The sequence below is a fragment of the Clupea harengus genome, chromosome 18, assembly GCF_900700415.2.
Source record: "Clupea harengus chromosome 18, Ch_v2.0.2, whole genome shotgun sequence".
Classification (NCBI taxonomy): domain Eukaryota; kingdom Metazoa; phylum Chordata; class Actinopteri; order Clupeiformes; family Clupeidae; genus Clupea; species Clupea harengus.
This window is the reverse complement of record NC_045169.1, coordinates 20,283,080-20,295,579: the sequence shown is the minus strand read 5'-3', so window position 1 is coordinate 20,295,579 and position 12,500 is coordinate 20,283,080. Positions and strand designations below refer to the sequence as shown.

Here is a 12,500-nt window from a genome sequence, read left to right as displayed (position 1 = left end):
TCATGTGTGTGTGCGGGGGCCCTCTCCTCCTCATCAGTAACTCTATAAGCCTGTGCCGTGACCCCCCCCCCCCCCCCTTTCATTCTCACTCCTTTTCCTTCCCTCTCCCTCTCTCTCTCTCTCTCTCTGTCTATCTCTCCCTCTCTGTCAGGCCCCAGACGGTGCGTAAGCCCCATAGCCAATCAGCCCTTTTGGCCCCCGTAGGCCTGATCTGATCGTCCCCCGCGATAAGGTCTCTGGCCCGGGCCCCTGAGGTGGGGGGGTGGGGGTACCCAGCACTCCACAAAAGACTGCCTGTGTCAAGTGAGAGAAATTGCAGGTGCGCATTCCCCAGCGGAGAACCACAAGCCCCCGTCCCGCCAACACCACCCCCCCCCAACAAACCCTACCCCTTGTCATACCTCGCTACTTCCTCCTTCTCTTCCTCTTCCCTTTTTTCTTTCTTTTCTCTGCTCTTTCTTCTCCTCTACCTCCTCACTCTCTCTACCCCCTCTCTCTTCCTCAATTTCTCTCTCCTATCCTCTCTCGCTTTCTCTCTGTCTTCCCTGTCCTTTTTCTCTCTCTCTCCCTCCCTCTCTCTCTCCCCCTCCCTCTCTCTCTCTCCCCGTGATCTTGGATACAGTTCAGTGGCTGGGGCTTGAAGGCGATCCTTTTTCACAGCGATAATGCCTCACATTCGGAGCTCTGGCCGTCAATGGCACCCCTTGCGCTGCCAGATGGGATTTGTGGGCACGGAGGGCAGGCCAGTGGGGGTGGGTGCGGAGGGCAGGCCGTTGGGGGTGGGGGGTGATAGGGCCGGCCCTCACACTCTGTTTGTCTTAGGGCGGAATCATAGCTCTTTCTTTTCCCCTCCATCTCTCTCAGTGTGTGTTTCCCTTCAGCCTCCTTGGTTTTCATGGCCTTCATCAAACGCTGTGCTACAGTGTTTGTGTGTGTGTGTGTGTGTGTGTGTGTGTGTGTGTGTGTGTGTGTGTGTGTGTGTGTTCCTGTGCCTCGGAGAAGAATGCATGTGTGTGTGTTTTTTTTTTTGTATGGATGTGCTGCAGTAGAGACTAGGCATGCATTTATGCATGATATGCAGTCTGAATTACTGTAATGTACACAGAGATCACCAAACAAGCAAACACTCACGTCAGCTACTCTCTTTAATCCCCTGGTGTGTGTGTGAGTGTGTGTGCGCGCCGAGAGTGTGTGTGTGTGTGTGTGTGTGTGTATCCACGACCCGGCAAGGACACAGCAGATACTGATTGAGGTGTGCATCTTTCATATGATCTGATATTCTCGGTGACAGGGATGCTGTTTTGATGGAGCTGCAGATTATGATACAGTGGCGGTGTGAGCAACTAGGAGACGTATTGTACAGTGTACTAACCAACTGTACACACACACACACAGACACACACACACACACACACACACACACACACACACAGAAGCGTGAGCACAGCAGGGGTACTTCTGTTGCACGACACCTTTTTTTTTCCCCCACCTTTTGTTTTTCTTTCTCTCTCTCTGTGTCCCACTCTTTTGTTCTCTTTCTCTCTCTCCTCCTCCCTCTCTCTGTATCTGCCTATCAGCACAACAGAGAGGTGTTTTAGCTTTGTAGACGTGTACCATAAGAGCAACGTCTCTCTCTCTCTCTCTCTCTCTCTCTCTTTCACCTTTTGTCTTCTGTCTTTTCTCCCATGTTGTCATGGCTTGAGGACAGGATTTTTTCCTCGGCACCAGTGACCAGGGGCTTATTTTTCTATTGTTTCATCACTTGTTTTTTTTTTCTCTCCTCCTCTCATCTCCACCAGACACCCCTCACACACACACACACACACACGTACACACACACACACACACACACACACACACACAAACACTCCTCCTCTCATCTCTTCCACCACCGCGGACACAAATAGCTGCCCAGGCCCCGGTTCCTTCCCTTTGCCGCCCACGTGTGCCCTGACAGATGATTTGTCACCAAGGCAACCAATACCAGGGGGCCAAACAATGTGTCTCTGTGTACATGTCTGTAGGTGTGTGTGTGTGTGTGTGTGTGTGTGTGTGTGTCTGTGTGTGTGTGTGTGTGTGTCTGTGTCTGTGTCTGTGTGTGTGTGTGTGTGTGTGTGTGTGTGTGTGTGTCTGTGTCTGTGTCTGTGTGTGTGTGTGTGTGTGTGTCTGGGAAGGGAGTAGGGTTGACGACATTGCAGGTCACACCTCTGAACCCATCTCGCCTCTTGTCTCTCGCCCCCTCCCCTGGCGCCTGTTCCCATAGAGACACAGTCTCTTCCTCCATGTCTTCCCAAAGCCTTTGCACAGACACACGTACACACACATGCGCGCACACACACACGCACACACACACACATATATACACACACACACACACCTACAAACACACACTCACAGAAGATTTGAAGCTAGTGGGCCCCTGAAGCCTTTTCATTCCCCTCCATTGTACTGCAGTAGCAGGTCCTCTGGTTCTTATAGGATCCTGTAAGGTTTCCTCAATCTCCTGTAAGGTTTCCTCAATCTCTGCACCATGTTACGTTATACTCTGTAACACATCCTGTAACATATAGTCATGCTTTATATGCTTCCTTTTAAATCTCAGGAAATGCTTTTTGGGAAAAGCGCACTTCTTAGCAGTGTTGAGACATGTCAATACTAAAGCATATAGATTGTCTTCTTTTTTTTTTTGCTCATTTGAACATTCATCCACATGTTCTGTCCACACCTGTATGCATTTTTCTTTTTTGCTAAACGATTCCATGTTGTGTCTAATTCTAATGGTACAGTTTTATCGTGACCATCGTCACATCTTAGTAGTATCCAGGGGCAACAGTTCAGAACAGTAAACACATGTGTCAACAGTTTTCACGTCCGTTCTTGGGGACGTGGTCCCAGGGCCTCGGTGACTGTAATGTCCTGGTGTTCCAGTCCATAACAGATACTGCTGCAGTGTGAATGTCTCATAAAAGCTCCTCAGGAAGCCATCTTCTGGGGTTGCGCATCGAGCCTGAAATGAAATTCTCTGAGCTTGGGAAGCGTAGCCTCCACACAGCTTCTGGTCTCCGGCACTCCCTCCCCATCTTCTGTGTGTTTACGGCCTCACAAAGCCGTTCCCATGACAGCCGCGCACAAACAGGACTTGGACTCCTCTTCGCCTCCACCCACCTCCTCTTCTGCACCTGCTTCTTGTCGTCCTCCATCTCTTTCCACATGAAGCACTGTCATTCATCCCCTAACTGTGATGGATACTGTGCCTGATCTGAACCAGTGCCGGGGCCAAAACCGTGCCATGGCCAACTATTAAGGGTCGTCCACAATAACAGCTGTAACTGAAACGACAACTTTAACTATAACGATATGAGCGTCCACATTAATAACTGTAATGACAACTTTAACTATAACCATATGAGCGTCCACATTGACCAACTACAGAAATATAATTCATGTTTTAATGTGATGCCTTTAAGATTCTAATTGGCTGTCATTGTTTTTATCGAATTTATTATTTTTTCAAACTATTGAAAGTGATGCCCAATGATATCGTTCTTTATGTCGTTATTGTTACAGTGCATTGTGTTGATGTTGCCATTGTTACGTGTTCGAGTGATATTTAAAACTATAGTATTTACAGTTGATGTTATAGGTATCGTTGCCATTGTTACGTGCTGAAGTGATATTTAAGACTATAGCATATACAGTTGTTGTTATAGCTATTGTTGTCATTGTAACAAGCTAGAGTGATATTTAAAAGTATAGTATTTACAGTTGTCGTTTTAGGTATCTTGCCATTGTTACGAGCTGGAGTGATATTTAAAACTATAGTATTTACAGTTGTTGTTATAGGTATCGCTGGCAGATTGGATGGGCCTTAACCCATTAAGAGTCTAACAGGTCTTGGTCTTCCAAGTGTTAATCCAAGACTCTGCTGGATGACTTTGTGATGGAGGCACTGCCATGAATTATGAACACTTTTCTTCCCTGTTTTGCTGTTAGTAACCCTTGTAAATGTCAACCCCCACCACCCTCACCCCCACCACCACCCTGCCCCCCCAGTTTCCATCAAGGCCCCTAGTGACTCTGCCACGATGCGCTTAAATAAACACGGAAAGGCATAAGGGGGGGAAGGAGGAGATGGAAGAGGAGGAGGCTTTCTCTCGGCTCCCCTCAAAGACGAAAACACACGCCTGTTTGCTTTTCAATTATCGCCCACTTTCTTTCTTTCTTTCTTTCTTTCTTTCTTTCTTTCTTTTTCTTCCCTGAGATGGCTGGAGTTGCCTAACAGGGTGACAGTTGTCAGTTGTGATAACGGGCGAGGCATTTGACTGCGTGGGTTGGGCCATGCTCTAACAGAGGGCTGGTGTAGACATGGAGGTATGAATATGCATGAGGCCAAGCCTCTCATTTGCACGTTTGAAGAAATCCCTGTTCTTCATTATGTAAGTAAATAGACCCCGCTTTGAGACGTAATTGGTATTAATTCATGCTCTTCATCGCCTTTGGATACGAGATGGCCTTGAATTAGCACAATGAAGTACAGCTAGACGTACCACGTAGCCACGGTAATATGACCGTAGCAGAAAAGTGAGAGAATGAGCAAGAATTACGTGAAATAACAAGACATGTTATGGTCAAAGTGTGTTTTAATGCCTTTAATTCATTGTTACAGTGTCTGATTGATTATGGTTCTGTGTCCGTGCAAGGTGGCCATATTTCCTAAACCATTTATGTCTATATGTGGGAAGATGATAACCTTTGCTATCGCACAGAAGTAGATGTCTGCATTTGTCAATGCTCTTGCTCAAAGTCCTCATCACCTGCACTCAGGCCTGATGGCGTCTGGCTAAGTAGTGCCCTCAATGTGAAGTGTTTAGAAAGTGGCTGAGTAGCACAGCCGTCCTCTGCTTGCAACAAAACATCCACACTTCTCCCCCACCTATGCAAAGCACACAACACCAAAAGCCAGTGGCCATGTTTTTTTTTGTGCGAGCTTCGTAATCGGTGCTGTATTCACTGTGTCGGCCGATTGAGGCCAAAGCAGATGAAGTGCTTTTTACTGTCAGTTTATGAGATCGGAGCCATTGACAGATGGTAAACGGATGGCTGCCCACTCAAAAGGAAGCCACTCCAATCACAGTGGGGCTGGCCCTCATCGCCGCTAGACTGCATGCTTGTTGCTGACAACTCACATTCCCCCAATCCCACCCACCTGCCCCCCCACCTCATTGTGTGCGAGAGACAATTGTGTTTTCATTGCCAGTGTGGCTGACATCACCCCCATCCCATCTCATCTCATCTCTTCCCAGCCCTGTTTGACTGCATTAGCAGTGCATCTCTGTGTCATCGGAGTTGCTGCAGTTGCAGTGCGTGCCAGTATAAGCAATCGCTGGACCGAATGATATCCTTTTGTTTTCTCGCTGGCGGGTTCGTCAGCGGAGGCCGCTCATCACATGTGCTTTTTTTTAATACTCTCTTTCTCTCTGGTACTGCAGACTCTGTTTCACACAGTCATTCTCTCTTTATTCTCTCCATCTTCATATTGGAGAAAAAAACGAACTCGGTCAAAGGTTTTATTCTTCTTGGTCTCCTCTCTAGAGTGTTTCAGCTGTCGCAAAACGAACATTTTTGTTCGCCCGCAGTTGTAACGCTTGTTGTGTTGCATAAGCCTCCCTGGCTCATGCCAATTAACAACATGAGCCCTGTTAGCATTGGCCGGTAACACCGTAAAAGTCAATCCGACAAGAAGAAGTGGATCAGGGGGCAAGCTAGCAGGGGCAACAAAAGGAGAGGAATTCGCCAAACTATTTCAACATCGCAGCTGACACACGAATCATGGCTAGTTATGTCGAACGGTGCCAAATTCTTCCATCTTTGCCCCTTTCAGTTAATGCCAGTATGTAACCGATTTTCCGTGGCCTACACAATGTATTCTGCTTTAAAAAAAAAAAAAAAACAAGGAATGAATCTAATTTTGTGGGCAGGGAGTTTGCATTGAATATGCCCAATGCGAGCTGACAGGGCTTCTGAGGCGTTCTGTGTGCGATGCGTCACAAGACTACTGAAGCCCAGGAGACAACACAGGCTGCTATTTATTTCAGTTAAATTGGTGGGAGGATGATAACAAGGATGACAACACATCCCAGAACATTTCGTTTTTCTTTTACTTAGTATTCCTCCATAAAATGAATGTGTAGGTGCTGTTTGGATGGGCACGCCTAGCTCCTCATGGGCTGGATACTTACTGAGGTGTGAACACACACATACACATACATAAACACATACACACACACACACACACACAAACAAACTTTGTGGCTGCAAAATACATTCTGGGTGGTTTGAACTGAAGTAAATCCTGCCACTGGTATCTACACAGGTGCCAGATAAACATTTAAGTTAATAGACTCCGGGTAAAATCCATTGTGGTTAAGTTGTTATTCGCACAATCACTGTAGCCCTGACTGCTGGTGTTGATTGATTGTGTGTGTGTGTGTGTGTGTGTGTGTGTGTGTGTGTGTGTGTGTGTGTGAGAGAGAGGGAGAGAGAGAGATTGTGTGAGTGAATGAGTGTGTTATGGTATGTTTGTGTGTGTGTGTATACGGGAGAGAGAGAGAGAGCTAGAATGAGCGAGATTGTGTGAGTGATGGACTGAATGAGTGTGTTATGGTGTGTGTGTGTGTGTGTGTGTGTGTGTGTGTGTTTGTGTGTGGCCGTTCAAACTGCACCTCCCGGGGCTAATTCGTTGATGTGCTGAGCTAATTTCCTGCGTCTGCACTGACAGCGGGATTGACAGGTGAGCCTCATGTGTTCACACATTGAATGCCGGGTGCCCCAGCGGGTTGCCAAGGTGTTAAGATGTGTCAATGAAAGGGAGGCAAAACAAAACAAATAGTCTGTGCACAGCCACACACACACACACCCCAGACACATCCCCCCACCCCACACACACATGCAGAATGCCAACACAAGGGCCAACACACACGCACCCCCCACACATCTCCCCCCCCCCCCTACACACACACCCCCCAGACACATCCCCACCCCCCCCCCCCCCCCCCCCCCCCCCCCACAACACAAGCGCCAACACACCCGCATACACTCACACGCACACACCCCCACACAAACAAGTGTCCGGGAGCCACATTAGCCTCACTTGTTGTGGCGCAGTGCTAATTAGCTTTGCCGCATCATTGGTCATGGCATCAGGAGCCATCAGTCAGACTGGAAGGGCCCCCCTCCTGGCCAGAGAGGCGGAAGTGAATGATGACTCCCGTTCGGATTCGCCTCTCTCAACCTCGCCTCCCTGGCTTTCAAGCGGAGGCTAATTAGCAAAGCGGCACTCATCCCCCTGTTGCTATGAAAGCCAAGCCCCTAAAGAGAAGGGAATGCAGCGGGAACAGGGACCTGATGACCAACGCCGCCGCTCATGGGGAGTTGATGAGGGAGGCCAGGTTGTCATGTAAGGGTGGTGGAGTGTGATGCGCAGACACGTTGTCTTTGCTTAGCGTTCCGTGACGCTAGCATTGAGAAGATCCTAGCCTGTGTCTTAGCGAAGTGTCAAATGAAGGATGGAATTTTCCATTGGGGGGTGGGGGGTTGGTTGCTGTTGGTAATGGTGGTGTCTGTGGAGATGGGAGGGGGTTGTTGTGAGCGGAAGAAGGTGTGCCTGTTTCCCTTGGTGCTAATCGAATAACGACACCATGATTCATGCTCTAATTAATCACAGGCTTTGTGAGCACAGTAAATACCGGCGTGGGGTGAGGGGGCTGTTTGATGTGTGCAAGCAGCACCCTCCCTCTTCCATTCCTCATTAATTTAATTTCATCAGAGCTCATTTAAATAACCCCCCCTCTCTCTCTCTCTCTCTCTCTCTCCCTTTCTCTCTCTCTCTCTCTCTCCCTCTTTCTCTCTCAATCTCTCTTCCTCTATCCCTCTCTCTGTTGCTCATTCTGTCACTCTCTCTCTCTCTCTCTCTCCTCCAGTCATATACACATACACTTTATGGAAATTAAAAGCCTCCAACATATCATCTTTGCTAACACTTTGTCATCTAACCTCAATATTTTTAATACACTCTTTGTTTTTCTGCATATATTAGCGCAGAGTCAAGTCCTGATGGAGTCCCTGATTAAGTGGAGTATATGCAAAATGCAAATAAACACATTGAAGCTCTGGTGTATGCTTAACATTGTGTGTGTGTGTGTGTGTGTGTGTGTGTGTGTGTGTGTGTGTGTGTGTGTGTGTGTGTGTGTGTTTGCGCCCACCATGTGAAAGTGTAAAAGTGAAATTACCCCCTGATTTTAACGAGGGACTTTCTTTATTAAATTAATGAACTGCTTAAACTAATGAAACACACAAACACACACACACACACACACACTCTCTTGAGTTCCTTTATGAAGCATTGCGATTTCATTCATTTTCTTCACTTACTGTGTTTAACTGTGAATAAGTGTGTCTCCATGTGTTAAATTAAGCTTTTCATTCTCTCAACTGCCCCCTTACCCTATCCTTTCCCCCTCTCCCTCTGTCCTTCTTTCGCTCTTCCTCTCTAACTCTCATCCCCTTTCGCTCTCTCCTCCTCTATCTCTCCCTTCCTCTTTCTCTCTCTCCCCCTCTATCTCTCCCTCACTCTTTCTCTTTCTCCCCCTCCAACACTGTCTTTCTCTTTTTCTCTCAATTTAGGATCTCTCAGCTCCATCAGCTGTTATTCGTATATTGGCTTAATTGGTTATATATATTTTTTTAATACAAATGCTACTTTTTGTCCGTGACTCATCCCTAAAAAGAAGCCTGTGGTGTGTGTGTGTGTGTGTGTGTGTGTGTGTGTGTGTGTGTGTGTGTGTGTGTGTGTGTGTGTGTGTGTGTGTGTGTGTGTGTGTGTGTGTGTGTGTGTGTGTGCGCGCGCGTGCATGCTTCAGTGCGTGCGTGTGTGTGTGTGCGCGAGTGTGTGTGTGTAAGAAAAACTTTGAAAAAGATGGACACCCTGAAGCTGCTGTTCCATTAAGTTTAATCGAATAACTGGGGCCTCCCAAAACTTTATTTTCTTGCATATTCAGCAACCTAATGGAGAAAGTTGTGGAAGGACTTATCTGCAGTGTGCGTGGGGGAAGATATGCTATGGGATAAGCTTTTAACTTGGGCAGGAGATAGGCAGAGTGACTAGTCCAGCTCCAAACACTGACATGAATATTTTAGAACTTTAGAAAAGTTTAGCAGAACTCTTTTTAGAACTTTAAACTCCCTCCCCCCCTTTGTATCAATTAGGATACTGAATGAAAGGAACCTTCCCAAATGGGCGCACTAAATAAAGGTTATGAACCCATTTTCTGACTGTTCATATGGAACCACCCGTCATAGTCAGGGATTGGACTGGATTCCTCTTAGCCACAAACAGAGCCTTTAGTTTTCAACTGCAGATAGATGTCCTTTTTTGTTTTTCACTGGGAGAAAGAGTGAGGGAGGGAAATACAATGAGCTGTTCATGTTCCATCACGAAAGCCAAAGAAAGCCTTTCAAAAAGGCAACACAGAGACAAACACATATGTCCAAACACGTTGTTGATATTGCCACCACAAGCTATCTCCATTCAGTAATTAAAAACCTCATCGCCGCCACTAGAGACTGTGAATTGGAGAGATGGGCAGAGGTTGGTGTGATGGAGGGTAGGGCTGCGCAGAGGGATCATCGCATCAGTGCATCGCAACGCTAGCATGAAAGATTCGCCGTTGATGCAGCAAAATTAAATAATCAATTTTGTAAACAACATAATTAGATGATTTGGATGCCACAATGACTCATTTAAACAACTCATTCGAACCCATCTCTGTGATATGCAGTTGTAATGCTGAATGAGAAGGTAATCTACACATAACACTGGCAAATTACACTGTTCGTAACGTTACACATTCTTTTGGGTCTTGGGATGCTAGCCAAGTCAATGTAAACAAATCATTCTGCTGGATGCGCCATAGATATCAGTAAATGAAATACACGGGCAATACACACTACATGCGGATCATCAATTGGGTCTTGTGAAGCAGCCATATTTTAAACACGTTTTTTTGCGACTGTGTGGTCGCCACATGAGTGAAGGAAAACAGAGCTTTAAAATAGCTCTGCTACTTAGCTTATCCTAATACTAGTAGCCTACTTGCTACCACTTCCCGCGGTGTTATATTAGCCATGTATGTACCACCGATAAACCCACAAATGAATTTCTGTTCATGCTACCTTGTGGTATGGATACATATTTGATATAGCTGTTTTTATGTCATGTTTTTGGTTTTAAAGGACAGTAACTGAATTATCCTGTAGGCCTAACAGAAGGGCAGCACTTGTTTTAACGAGAAAGTTTCATTCTTCTAGACGTTGGATGTAGTAGGCTGCAAAATATTTAGTATTTAGACATAGGCCTACTGCTGGGTGATCATCTCTGAAAAACGGAGACAGCTTTTTATGCAATGTGAGTTTTCCAAAAAAATGTAAAACAGCGGTGTAATAAAATGGTTAGAGGGAAAATAGAGTTCACATCTGAGTGCTTTGAATTGTAATGACATTAAATCGTGGGGCCAGTGAAGTCTCACACCGCTAATAGAGACACTGAGAAACGGAGGAAAACATAGAGACGCAGGGATATACACAGAGGGGGATAGCGAGAGAGTGGGAGAGAGAGAGAGAGAGAGAGAGAGAGAGAGAGAGAGAGAGAGAGAGAGAGAGAGAGAGAGAGAGAGAGAGAGAGAGAGAGAGAGAGAGAGAGAGAGAGAGAGAGAGAGGGGGGGGTAATAGAGTGGATCCATCTACCTAGAGATTGACAAGCTCACAGCAGCAAGCCAATCCAGCACAAATGTAATTACAAGAGAATTGTTGACAGGCACGGTAATTCAAGATAGTGCAGGCATTTGGTTACTTGCTTACATTAGCTGATTTCTTCCTTTTTTTCCCCTTTGGTGGACAGGCTCTTGACTTGGTTTCATTTGACATCTTCTTCCTCCTGGGCTCTGTGTGTGTGTGTGTGTGTGTGTGTGTGTGTGTGTGTGTGTGTGTGTGAGCTCGATATGGATACGTCAGCCCACTCATTTAGCAGCCAGAACCTGCCTCATTAATAAAACACTGAAATCACTCTCAAATAGGCCGGGTCGCAAAACGTGGCAGAGGTCAAACTAAGAGTTCGGAGCTAACAGTGGGGAAGAGGAAGGCTGCGAAAGGCTGGCCAGGCTCTCGTGAATATGGAAATGTATTTGTATCCCATAATGCTCTTCAAGTTCTGTGATCTCAGCTTTCTTTACCCCTATTTTATTTTAATTCGTTCCCAGCAGTGCGCGTTTAAAATGCTCTCCTGTGGAAGGATTTCTTCCGTCTTTATTTCTTTTCTATTTTGTCAGCCACTGTACTTTGCTGATCCCTTTTTTTTTTCCTATTTCGTTCCTCTGAAAAAAGCTTGGACAGAAGAGATGGGATGGATTTAATGTGCTTACCATGTCCACTCAGCTTTAAGAATTCACTAAATCAAAAGGGGGGAGAAAAAAAAGGTAGAGTCATTTCTTTTTTGATTTAAAACGTCCCCGGATGAGTTGCCATGCTCTTGCCAAGACGCGCCCCTCACTCTGTTTTGCTTATTTTGACATTTCTCCCCTCCTCTTTCTAAACAGCCCCGAACCCTTTAATATAGCAAAGCCAGATTGATCAATTTGCACTGAAGAGCGAGGCAATGGGTTTTAGGCATCCATACGGCGACTGCATATGATAAAAAAGTCCAAACGTCTATTCATAAATTTTAGTGTTTATGCTTTCGTCAATAGGCAGGAGGGAGATTACTTTTTACAGCGTGGTTCGTTCCCTGCATGCTTAATACTGGAAGAGACCGAAAAGAGTCTCTCCCGTTCTCCCCTATATCCGAAGCAATGCCGAACATAATACTGACTTTTGAATCGTAAAACACATTTTTCATCCTTTATGCCTTTGAACAACGGCGTTAAGTATGAAATTAGGCATTTTTGTTGCACCATTTGTGCCGTTGAAATAAAATGATCCAGATCAAAGCCTTTCAAAGATGGCGGCTCTTCCAGATAGTTAGAGATAATGGGTGTATCTCATTTGTAAGTCAGCGGTTAATGTTAACCTGACTGTAGAAATCCAGTGACTAGGAAAAACTCATTGTGGATAGAGATGTTGTCTCTCAGGCCGAGAGGTAAATTATTAACAAGGCACAAATTGACTTGCGCAGTCCTCAACAGCATTTTTGATGAAGGCACACTTTTCATAGTGTATTCCTTTTCATTTTGCCAAGGAGAGAGAGGTTCAAAGAGCCCGTGCTTCTGCATGCTTGAAATATTAACAGTTACTGGAGTGGCTGCAGGAGTGTGTTTATGTACGCATGCCGTTGAAATAAACACACACTCATGCACACACACACACACACTCTTAAAGGCACTGCCACAGGCATACCCGCAAGAACACACCTTCACACTCCATCTTTCTATTCAGTGTCTTTTTTATCTACA

At 45.9% G+C, this 12,500-nt stretch overlaps 1 protein-coding gene across 12 annotated transcripts in view; it reads left to right on the top strand.

Annotated features, from left to right (window-relative positions):
- LOC105903071 (adhesion G protein-coupled receptor L3-like) overlaps positions 1-12,500 on the top strand; it is a 268,604-nt gene that overhangs the window by 93,180 nt on the left and 162,924 nt on the right. The gene's annotated exons all lie outside the window — the stretch shown is intronic.